General features: G+C 46.1%; 1 pseudogene; it reads right to left on the bottom strand.

The window, feature by feature from the left end:
• Window positions 1-3,101: 3,101 nt before the first annotated feature.
• On the bottom strand, window positions 3,102-3,236 carry LOC139269858 (U1 spliceosomal RNA; annotated as a pseudogene).
• Between the last annotated feature and the right edge of the window lie 9,754 nt (window positions 3,237-12,990).

Raw genomic sequence — 12,990 nt, 5'->3', positions numbered from 1 at the left:
CCCAACCATGCACAAAGAGCCTGTATGGCACTTTTCTTGCTATTCACTTCAGGCTTGGTTTCATTCTCTGCTTTCGAATACGCTCTAACCACCTCCTTTTGATGCCCATCTGTTCCTGTTGCCACCATTGCTATATACACTGTAGTTGCTACACTCACTGTAAATTGTGGCCTACTTGCCTGCAGCCCAGAGAGGGACATGAAGACACTTCAATCTTTCTGAACTTCCCCAAATCTGGAAGACTTTTTAGACCAATGAAGGAAGTCTTTTTAAAGTACCAGACATATTGGGAACAGCAGCTTTTACTCCTGAACACCTAGGATACTTTAGTTCAGCCAGACTGTACCAAAGCACATTTAGAAGAATGGAACTGCCAGCTGAATGAAAGTTTGATCTGCATTTTGGACATTAGACCAGGGGAAGGCTTTACCTGTGCTTATTAATGTCTACAAATGTTACATAGTTACTGACTATTCAAAGAGCAGGGGAGCTCTTTTAGTGCTGTGACCACTATTCTTCAACCAGTATCACAAACAGATCATCTGGTAATGTTCTCGTGGTTGTCTGTGCAAATTAGCTGCCACGTTTTCCTACATTACAACCGTAACTACATTTCAAAAGTACTTAATTGGTTATGAAGTGCTTTGGAACATCCCGCAGTGAAAGGCACTATATAAATGAACATCCTTTTGCCTCTCTGACACTGATGTAATGCTTGTTTTCTATCTATGCTGCACCATTGCCAGTCACTCTTTAACATCAAACTCCTCTGCAACTCTCCAAAATCCCTCCCCTGTTTCTGTTTTGTCAGTTATTTCCCTCTTGCTTAGTGTCCACTGAGAGATGACTTTCCCAGTTATTCAAGTCGTAAAACAAGTGCTTGCGGATCAGCCACCCATGATGCACCCTTCCTGATTTTCCTTTCTATTAACTTCACTAAAAAGGAAAATATGCTGGTCTATTAGTGAATATCATGGTGAGTGAGAGGATGAGCTGTTTTACGAGGATAGAAACTATTACCATGGAAAACAAAATGTAGTAGGTCTGAAGACTAGAAATTATCATTGCTCTGGCATTCTTGAAATTGACTGTGTACACCAATAGAACAGGTTGCAGGTGAGAATGCTGTACTTGTTTGACAAGCCATTAACATATTGGAGTAGCACAGAATTGGTAAGTTCATGCAGAGAAGGAGCTGAAATAGCATTTTAAGTTTGTATTTGTAAGCATATCAAGTACAGGAAGTAGAAAATGTAAATGATCCTAATCAATATTTTAAAAGTTTAAACTACATTTACATCTAGTTTCTCTACATCTCGATGTATTTGTGGTGTGCTGCAGTTTGAGAAAGTGGAAGTCAAGGTGCTATATAAATGCAAGTCTTATTACTGACACTTTGTAAAGCATTTGCAATATCACACTTAGAATGTTGTGCAGTCTACTTAAAGGGCAAGAAAAATGTAAGAGAGGTACTCATTTTTATATTAGAAAATAACATCCTTACCAAATTTATTTTTCACTAAGCATCCGTTTTATCGCTGGCATGGAGACTGTTGGGTAGAGCCTCCCACTAGGCTGCTCTAATGATGTCTCTCCAGGTCAGGTGGCTCCAGAGCACTTCTCAAGCTGTATCCTTTGCTATTTTGCAATGCATTCAGCAATTACTATCACCTAACTACAAGATGGAATAAAATGAGCAGCTGGTGGCATGTTGAGCTGAGAATGAGTGAAGTTAGTGGGATTTTGGGGGGTGGTGATAAGGTTGAGTGGGGAACTTGGAAGTCGTGAGGTAGCAGATACACGGGGCAAAAGCAGAAAGGCAAATAGGATGAAAGGCAGCAGGGAAAGGCAAAAAACTGGAATGATACTAGAAGAGTGGAAATGTGAAGGCTACAGGCACAATTGGAAGTGTAGTAGCTAAAGGTAATGGGAAGCGGGACATGGGAGGGGAAGCAGGTATGTGGAATGCTACAAGTATAATTAATAAATGGGGAGGACAGCAGACACAGCCTTCATCCCTTATCAGCAGGTTGCATCCCCACAATCTTATAACTTACACCTGGGAGAAAGAAACAAGATAACAGAAGCAGAAAAGAAAAAATATCTTCTCTTTCTAGCTGTTCAGTCCAGTTTTAGGTAGCCTGGTAAGTTTCTACATGTTTAGATCTTCCCTCCAGCCTCTAGTACTCTTCTGGCCTGTGACAAATTTCATTTTTTGGTCTCCAATTCTGTTGCTGCTTCCTGCTCCACTTCACTGATGTTATCTCCTGTTGGTCTTTATTGCAAGAGGGAGAGTGTAAAAGCTGAGAAATCCTGCTACAATCGTACAAGGTATTGGCGAGGCCACACCTAAAGAGTACTGCGTATAGTTTTGGTCTCCGTATTTAAGGAAGGATATACTTGCATTGGAGAAGGTTCACTAGGTTGATTCCGGAGATGAGAGGGTTGACTTATGAAGATAGGTTGAGCCTATACTCATTGGAGTTCAGATGAATGAGGTAATCTTATTGAAACATAAGATAATGAGGGGCTCAACAAGGTGGATGCAGAGAGGATAGTTCCACTCATAGGGGAAACTAAAACTAGACATAGTCTCAGAATAAGGGGCCGCCTATTTAAAACTGAGTTAAAGAATTTCTTCTGAGGGTTGTAAATTTTTGGAATTCTCTGCCTCAGAAAGCTGTGGAGGCTGGGTCATTGAATATATTTAGGTTGGAGATGGACAGATTTTTGAGCGATAAGGGAATAAAGGGTTATAGGGAGCGGGCAGGGAGGTAGAACTGAGTCCATGATCAGATCAGCCATGATCTTATTAAATAGCGGAGCAGGCTCGAGGGGCCTGCTATTTCTTATGTTCAGCTCTATCACAGTTCTCTGATGGACCTCCCAACTGCTGCTGTTTCTCCACCAGTCTCCCTTTCTTCTGCTACAATTTGAAATGTGAGCCTCGGGTGCTGTTCCTTCCACCTCTTGGCACCACTTCTGCTGCACTTGAGGCCTTTCTATCTCGCTCCAAATCGCTTCTGGGGTTGTGCTCCCATTTGCTCTTGTGCTATTTGCTGTTCTGCTATGCTTGCGATCCTTCTGTCCCTCTCCTTTTTTTAGCGCAGATGCAGCTCCCACTACCACAAATTTTGCAGTCGAGTATCCCACATTTGGGGACGTCGCAGGAGTCAGCACACCCCAAGTGCAATGAGCTAGCCTCAGCCTGAGAGCACCCCCTGCCAGGTAAGTTATTATTTCCCCCTCTCTCCAACTCTCTGTGGCAGCAAAGTTGTTGTATTTTCTGCTCTCCTCTTCTCCCTCTGGATGTTTTGAGTGTAGTAGGCCCCTTCCTCCTCTTCCTTGGGTGATATTCAGGCTTCTCCAGGCCCCAGGCAGGAGCAGATACAGGGAGCTCCTCTCTCTACAAGCTCCAAGCTCCAAATGAACAGGCCACGCCTCCAACAGATCTACAACTCTTTTAAAAGAGACAAAATAAACATTAGTTCAAGTGCCCCCCCCTGATCTGGGGGACACTCCAGACACTTCAACTGCCCTTTTTTTTTTGGACATTAAAATCATAAATTTTTACAAGTGCCCCCTATAAAAGGGGAGGGGGACACTAAAACTGGCAATTAAAACAAATTAAAGTTTAAAACATATAAAATCAAATTAAAATTTGATTGCCGGGGGTAATAATGCACTCCAGTCCCTCCGGCGCCCGCCTCTCGCGGAAGGCCGCGAGCGTACCGGTGGACACCGCCTGCTCCATCTCTAAGGACACCCTGGCCCGGATGTAGGCGCGGAAGAGAGGCAGGCAGTCGGGCTGAATGACCACCCGTTGCCTGGACCGGCTGATGACACAAGGAGGCCTTTGGACCTACCCACTTCCCTCCGCACAGGGTGCCCAAAGCTCAGGAGTGTGGGACTGAAGTGCAGCCAGAATTTCAGGAGCAGCCCCTTTAAATAGTCGAACAGGGGCTGCAACCTCGCGCATTCAATAAAAACATGGAACACGGACTCCTCCAGACCGCAGAAATTGCAGGCGGCCTGGGAGCCTGCCAGGTAAGTTACACTTCCGACTAGTGTCCAGCTGGCGTTGTTTGACAGCCTATTCAATCTTCTGTTCCACCGATGGTCTTTCTACTACTTTCCTCTATAGTAGCTCTCTAAACTGGCACTCAGTGAATGAAGTTCACCAAACTGTTTAATTGACTAAATTGAATCCAGGAAGTTAATTAAATAAACTAAGGTTAAGTAAATAGAATCCTGTGAATTCATTCCATCATTTGTGGCTGAGTGAATGGAATCCAGTGAATTGGTTTAATTACGTGAGCCTAGCTCAATGAAATCAAGCAAATTCATTTAATCATGTAGTTCTGTGAATTTAGTCCAGCAAAGAAATTTTGTGTCTCTATAAGTGAAAGAATCCAGCAAATTCATTTAATGTGTGGCTGAGTAAATAGAGTCCAAAATTTTCTTACTCTGCGTGGCTCATCTCAAAACCTAACCACCATAATCTTTCTCCCCCCGCCCATCCCCAATATACACACTACCCACAGTACTCCCCACTCAACGACTCACTGCACTTCTGTACCTCTTCACTGCTTAGTACTCTTGCTTATATATTCTTCTCCCCCAAAATCCTCAATTCTCTACTCTGCCAACTAGCCTCTCACTCCCCCACATTAAATCTCACTTCCCCAATCCCCTAAACTACTCACACTCCACCTTCTAAATACTTACACAATCAACACTCCCTCCCAAACACCACATCTTCTCATTGCACTATTTCCATTTCAAACTATAAGCTGAGTTCCTGCAGGCAACATGACGAGGTCCACCAGTATACATAATATATATTATACACACACATTTTTATATATATAACTCCAAATATAATCGTATGTAAATTTATACATATATAACTATATCTGCAGTATATTAAAATGTCTTGTGCTTAGCACACACGTTCGGTAAAAAGTACACTCTAAGATAATGGTGTCATCATCATCATAGGCAGTCCCTCGGAATCGAGGAAGACTTGCTTCCACTCTAAAATGGTGTAGGTGGATTGAGGAATGCGTGCTCAGAACTTCCAATATTTAATCTAAATATGTCAATGGTATCGAACCAATCTTTGTCATTTTCCACACACAAATATATAGGCTGGATCAGATTTCTCCTAAGGTTTATAAGATACCTACGTTAAGTCACCTCTGAACTGTCTTATGTATCCAGAACACGTAAATTAATGGTTACACCCTAGACCAATCAACATACAATTACAGTACAAACCCAGTGAAATGAATTAACTCGTGCCAGAGTCCTCAAACATAAAGCAGATACAGAGATGTATGAACTATTACTACTTTATTCAAACTCTAGCTAATTACAATCATTATCTTCATAAAATAATGCATTGAGTTTATAATGAGTTAGCTTAGGCATCGAGTTTACAACTGACGCTCAGGTAGAGGTTATTAACCAACTATAAATTATTACAGACAAAAATGGGAATCGGGGAAATCTCCAGTGGCTGGAGTCGTGCCTAGCACAAAGGAAGATGGTTGTGGGAGACCAATCATCCCAGCCTCAGGACATTGCTGCAGGAGTTCTTCAGGGCGGTGTCCTAGGCCCAGCCACCTTCAGCTGCTTCACAGAAACATAGGACCTGATTTTCCCCATGACTTGCTGCAATTTTTTTGGAGTAAGTTTTTTCTGGCGTAAGTTAAAAATGCCATTTTTCCCAAAAAATTTGCTCCAGAGTAAGTCAATTAGGTTAGATTTTTTTTTTGCTTCAGTTTTTTTTCAAAAGGGGGCGTTCCCAGATACTTACTCCATTTTTGGCCATTTATGCCATTTTGGCCAGCTAAAAGTTACTCCAACTCCACTTAGGTCAGCATATGTGGCCAGCTCTGAAAAATGTTGCGGGCAGTTAACAAATCGGCGTAGGTAGGACTTGCACCAAGCAGCAAACATTCAATATACAAGTTCAAATAACTACATCAAAATAGGGTAAACAATTGAACAACAATTAAGAAATTGTATTAAATCCTACCTTTAGTTGAAATCAGCCAGGGAAGGCAGTGGGCTGGGTCGGGAGCGGGGGGGGAGGGAGAGGAAAGGCTGATCTTGACGGCATCGGGAGGAGGGAGGGAGAGGAAGTGCTTCACAATGTGCTGCTCGAAATCAAAGTCCTCCAGGTTGAGTGGAAAGATGATCTCACACACGGCACCTTTGGCTGTCAATGCTCTCCTCTCCGGTGTCCTGTGAATTCTCCTTGCCATCCTGGTTCTGCACCAAGTCAATGCTCTGTCGAGCCCGTGCCGGCTCTCTGCAAGAGCACTTCAGTTAGTCCCGTTCCCCCGCCCTTGGCAAAAGGGCCACAGCCTATCTGCCACTAAAACTCACATGTCCCTTCATCACCTCCAGATTCCATTACTCCAATGCAATCCTTCGATATCAGAGTGTGTGGCAAGCCACTTGGCCCGGGATAGGGGTGGCGTGCTTTGGTCCCTCCCCCACAGCGTCGGGCTTCGATGAGCTACTGCACATGCATGCACACTCTAGCGCGCATGTGCAGAGGTGCCGGCAGTGTTTGCTGCACAGGACTGTAGCTCTGCCTCCCACCCCACGAGAAACGCCACACCAGTACCTGGGACACACTGCAGAGCGACCAGAATGGGGGCATATTTTTTCAGCGTCGTTTCCAGCGCACAAAGTCAGCGCATTTACGGTAAGTGTGCCAAAAAAACTGCTTGGGGAAAATCTAGCCCATAGAAATTTACAGCGCACAAGGAGGCCATTTCAGCCCATCGTGTCCGTGCCGGCCAACAAAGAGCTGCACGGCCCTCGGTCAGCAGCCCTGATGGTTACATATAAATCAATGAACAATGGCGAAAAGGCAAAGAGCACCCAGACCAACCAGTCCGCCACACACAACTGCAACACCCCTTGCACTGAATCATTCTACACTCCACGCCAATCAGAGCCATGTAATCTCCTGGGAGAGGCAAAAACCAGGTACAAACCCAGGCCAATTTAGGGAGTAAAAAATCTGAGAAAATTCCTCTCCGACCCGTCCAAGCGATCAAAACTAGTCCAGGAAATCACCCTGGCCGTATTTGATTCCCTGCAGTACTTACCATTATATCTGAGCTGGCCAACAAGAGGTTATCCAGTCTAATCCCATTTACCAACTCTAGGTCCGTTTTAAGTGCCCATCTTAAAAGTGGTGAGGGTTTCTGCATCCACCACTCTTCCAGGCAGTGAGTTCCAGATCCCCACAACCCTCTTCATCAATGACCTTCCCTCCATCATAAGGTCAGAAGTGGGGATGTTCGCTGATGACTGCAGTGTTCAGTCCCATTTGCAGCTCATCAGATAATGAAGCATTCAGGCTTGGGCTGATAAGTGGCAAGTAACATTCGCGCCACATAAGTGCCAGGCAATAACCATCCCCAATAAACGAGAATTTAACCACCGCCCTTTGACATTCAACAGCATTATCATCGCTGAATCCCCCACCATCAACATCCTGGGGGATCACCATTGACCAGAACCGTAACTGGACCAGCCACATAAATACTGTGGCAACAAGAGCAACTCAGAGGCTGGATATTCTGCATGAATGTCTCACCTCCTGACTCCCCAAAGCCTTTCCACCAGTTACAAGGTACAAGTCAGGGTTCTGATAGAATACTCTCCACTTGCCTGGATGAGCGCAGCTCTAATAACACTCAAGAAGCTCAACGCCATCCAGGACAAAACAACTTGCTTGATTGGCACCCCATCCACCACCTTCAATATTCCCTCCCTCCACCACCGGTGCACCATGGCTGCAGTGTGTACCATCTACAAGATGATAAGGCTACCTCTATCACCTAGAAGGACAAAGGCAGTGGGCGCATGGGGACACCCTCACCTCCAAGTTCTCCTCCAAGTCACACACCATCCTGACTTGGAAATATATCGGCGTTCCTTCATTGTTACTGGGTCAAATTCCTGGAACTCCCTCCTTAACAGCATTGCGGGAGTACTTTCACCACACGGACAGCAGCAGTTTAAGGTGGTGGCTCACCACCACCACTTTCTCAAAGGCAATTAGGGAAAATGCAGTAGTGGTAGGGAATTAAAAAGTTAGCAGGACTGACATGATACTTTGCAGTCCAGACTGACAATCCTGGATGCTTTGTTTGAAAGGGACATGTTGAATAGATTGGAAAATATTGTGCAAGGAGAGGGGGCGCAGTCAATCATCGTGGTCCATGCAGGAGCCAGTGATGTAGGAAAAGACAGACCTGAAGTCCTGCAAAATGGATTTAGGAGATTAGGAAAAAAGTTTAGGAGCAGGACTTCACAAATGGTAATCTCAGGATTATTTCCCCAGCCATGTGCTAGAATAGGGAAGGACTGACAGATCAGGGAAATCAATGTATGGTTAAAGGTGTGGTATCAGGAGTTTGTTGGGCATTGGCATCTGGGACTGATGGGAGCTATTCCATTAGTATGAGCTACATCTGAACAGGGAGGTGTTAATATATTGGCAAAATGGTTAGATGGGGAAGTGATGAGGTTTTCACAGTAGGGAGGTGGGGAGCAGGGAAATTAAAAACAACCAATATGAGGTAATAGTGAAGGGAGAAATAGATGAGGATAATATTCAAGCAGGAAGCAATTCAGTAAGAGGGATATGGAGTAGCGGAGTAAAATCCAAACAGGAAAAAGACTGAAGTGAGGTAGGGGGGTAGCTGATAGAAAAAAAAATCATGGGTGAAGAAGCAATTTTTAAAAAAATACAAAAACGGTCAAAATTCATGTATTGCAATGCGCAGAGTATGGGAAATAAACTGGGAGAACTGGAAGCAATTATTTTGCAGCAACAGCTTGACTTAATAGCATCAACAGAAATCTGGTTGCAAAGTGGACAAGAAAGGAAAATTGTCAGGATTTATCAGCTAGCCTTCTGATACTCAATGTCTAGGCTTGTACATGAAGAATGGCTACTTGGATGATCTGCCAGTGCTGGTGTAACTGTACTCCAGCTTTTGGGTAAAAGAAAGGAGCTTTTAAATGTTGTTTGAAAAGCTGGTTTGCACCTGCTGCAAGGGACGCTGCCAGTGATGCAAGACTCCTCCCTTCCTGGTAATCTCACTGCTGCTGGCGCCAAGTTTCAGAGCTCTGCAGAATCAGCGGTGTCATATTGAGAATATTGTCATGTATCCTACATGGCTACTGTTGGCACTATTACAAGGTGTGTCACCAAAGGGCACAGCAGTGGGAGACTTGTAGGTTACCTATACAGATGTGCCTGGCCTAGTATAAAAGGCAGGCCACCAGGTGTGATCCCCACTCTGGAGTTAGCAAATAAAGGACTAAGGTCACTACAGATCAAGTACAACACACTGTCTCGTGGAGTCATTATTAGAGCATCTAAGGACACAACAATTGGCGACAAGATTACGCATTTTCACGCGAAAATGGCTACACTTTGTACGTTGCAGCAGTTCGCCAATGGTGATGATTGGGACGCCTTTGTTGAGAGGCTCGACCATATCTTCACAGCAAACGACCTGGCAGGAGACGACCCGGCCACACTGTCTGATAAGCGCAGAGCTACCTTGCTAACCAGGTGTGGGCCCACCATCTATGGCCTTGTCAGGGACTTGCTGGCACCAGCGAAGACAACGACCAAGACGTACAAGGAGCTCGTAACCCTGGTCCATGAGCAATTCAAGCCCAAGGAGAGCATCCTCAAAGCCAGACACCAGTTCTACACCCACCGAAGGCCAGGAAATCGCGAAATACGCCACAGACCTCAGGAGGCTGGCGGCACCGTGTGAGTTCGGCAACCACCTCAACGAAGCGCAGCGGGACATTTTTATCATTGGAATTGGCCATGAGGGCCTTCTTCATAAGCTACTGTCGGCAGATATCACAGTCACACTGCAGAAGGCCATCTCTGTGAGACAGGCATTCATGACTTCGACCTGTGGCTCTAGGCAGATGACTCACCCTCAGGATTCAAACCCGGAGGGTACTGTGCAGAGTGGCGCCATTTACAGGCTGGACTATAGAGCGCGAACCCTCTCAGGGAAGAGAGAACAGGTCCCCGAGTCCCTTAACTCAGTGTCCACCGAGGGGGGGCTAATCGAGTAGCTCCATGCTGGCGTTGTGGAGGGAATCACAGGGCTCACCAGTGCCGCTTTAAAGACTATGTATGCAAAGGCTGCAGCACAAAGGGCCATCCCCAGCGAATGTGTAAGAGAAATATGGCTGACTGTGTCGATGAAGAGTCTGCAGGTGGCCATGAATCCAGCGCGGATTATAAAACGATAGGCAGAGAGGCAGCTCAGCCCCACGATGAGGTATATAGCATGTTTATCTGCACCACCGAGTGTTACCCGCTGAAGATGGAAGTCGGGATAGATGGCGTTCCAGTCTTCATGGAAGTGGACACGGGGGCCAGCCAGAAAGTAATGAATCAAGAAGCTTTTGAGAGGCTATGGGACAATCAAGCTGAATGACCCAAGTTGGTCCCAGTTCAGGCAAAGCTGCGCACCTACACCGATGAAATTATCCCAGTCGTTGGTAGTGCGAATGTAAAGGTACTCCATGATGGCGCGGTGCACAAGTTACCTCTGTGGATTGTTGCAGGTGATGAACCAACACTGCTCGGCAGAAGGTGGATGGAGAAGATCCATTGGAAGTGGGAAGACTTCATCCCTCCAGCGATTGACATCCTCCATGTTCGGAGGCACAACAAGCCCTCACTTGAGGGTGGACCCGGCACCAGAGAACAGACCAGCACAGCACCCGAGGCACAGACTGCTCAGCACGACTGTGTGGAGATGATCCAGCTGAGACGACCTGAACACACCTTCCAGGCTCCAGTGGCTGGACTCCGGAGGAAGAAAATCGGATCCAAAGGCGATTTTCCAGCTTTGGTGGCAGAACCCAGAGAGAAGAGGATCACCGCAGTCGACATCGTGGATGGAGGAAAGATGGTGCACAAACCACGAGGTGCGGCACTGAAGAAAAAGGTGGTCACGGCCAGACCATGAGGTGCAGCGCTGATGGAGCAACACATGGCACCAAACGGAGAAGAGGATTTTGGTAAAGAAGGCAAGGCTCTTTTAAAGGAGGCCTGCAACTCACTACAATTAAAGGAACAGGTCCACACACTCAAGCAATGTAATAGCAACTGTAAGTTAGAGACAAAATATGTAACTGATGATCAGAGTTGTGTACATGCAATAAGCAAGGAAAAGTCGGTGCGATCATGTAAAATGTGTAATTGATGATCTGAATTGTGTATATGCAACCAGTGAGGAAAAGTCGCGCGATCGCGATATGAACTACAGAGTATCCATCATAAGTAATGAAAAGTTGTGCGATGTAGGATTTCAAATGCACGCAGCCAATGCAGCCAACCCATCAGTGTGGCCATGAGCAGCCACCACACACAAGCTGCAGAGCAAGCGACCTCATCAGGGCAATGGCACCGGTATCGATACCCTGCCCCTGATCGGCTCCACCTCTCAGACACCTGATGGCACCAACCGCCATGAGCCTGAAAGAGCAGACTGTGCTAAGGCGCAGTCCCCAGATCCCATCGTCACCAAGGCCATACCCAGAAGCGAAGGGTCACCCGCTACAGTACCCCCAAAGGGGACCGGGACCAGCCAGGATCCCAAACCAAACAATGCCCAGGCCAGCGAGTCAGCAGTTCCCTGTGCACTGCTAGACGACAGACCCTCAGGGAGCAGCAGCGACCCAGGGCGCAAAGAAAGGACAGGGATCTGTGAACCTGCCCGACGCTCGGAACCACGACAACAGCCCCAAGGGCAGGCAACTTGAGCCAACCGGGTTCCCACTGCCAGCACTGGGCACCGTGCCGCCACCAGACTGCAGGGACACCATCCAGCAGTTCTGGAACTAGTTTGTCCTTACGCACCGGTCATCGCATCGATAATGTACCTCACCAGTCTAATGTACTTGTCTCACAACGGAACCACAAATGTAATGCAACCTTGTTTTTCTGAACTTGAATGTATATGAATGCAATGAGCCTCCGGCATAATCTATATGTGGGGGGGAGGGGGTGTGTGTGAGGGGGAACGGAGTGGTCAGGGACGCACACAAACAGCAACCATCAGCACTCTACTGCACCAACCATTTACCCAAGATTGAAATGACCTGCCAAGGGTCAATCAGATAGAGCCCAGATAGAGCTAAGCCCAGAGCACAATCAATGCAGAGGCGATTTGCACTAAAGGCATGGGGGAGAGTGATGTCATGTATCCTACATGGCTACTGTTGGTACTATCACAAGGTGTGCCACTAGAGGGCACAGCAATGAGAGACTTGTAGGTTACCTGTACAGATGTGCCTGGCCTTGTATAAAAGGCAGGCCACCAGGTGTGATCCTCACTCTGGAGTTAGCAAATAAAGGACAAAGGTCACTACAGTTCAAGTACAACACACTGCGTGGAGTCATTATTAGATCATCTAAGGACACAACAAATATAGCTGTATTGCAGCTGGCACAAGTACAGTTAATGCCATCTCCTGAAAGTAAGATTGTTTAAATTGGCACGACCACATTCAGGATGACACTATAGTTGCTATACGACAATTTCAGGAGCAGTTTTTCAACAAAAAGAAATCAACACAATATTGCTCCGAAAAGTGTCTGGGGCAGATCCTCCAAGTTACACTCATAAGGTGTTGCATTCGGTCATTTTAGTTTAAAACCTTTTTAAGGTGTGCCACAAAAGTAAACACAGCTCGACGAGTTCAACCAGGTTTGCAATCTCTGTTGCTGGTCACAAATCTCACTAATATTGATGGTTGTGCAACCTGGTCCAATAATCTCAGTGAATTTCACTCCTGTACTCCAGGTAATCAGCAAATGCCAAGTAAATAGTGTCAGGGCTTCATACCGACCGAGAGCATCACTTGCTTCACGCAAGAGAAGTCTCGCCAGAGAGCACAAAGGAGCAG

Source organism: Pristiophorus japonicus, chromosome 8 (assembly GCF_044704955.1).
Source record: "Pristiophorus japonicus isolate sPriJap1 chromosome 8, sPriJap1.hap1, whole genome shotgun sequence".
Classification (NCBI taxonomy): domain Eukaryota; kingdom Metazoa; phylum Chordata; class Chondrichthyes; family Pristiophoridae; genus Pristiophorus; species Pristiophorus japonicus.
Note: the sequence above shows the minus strand (reverse complement) of the source record. Positions and strands in the feature narration are given on the sequence as shown.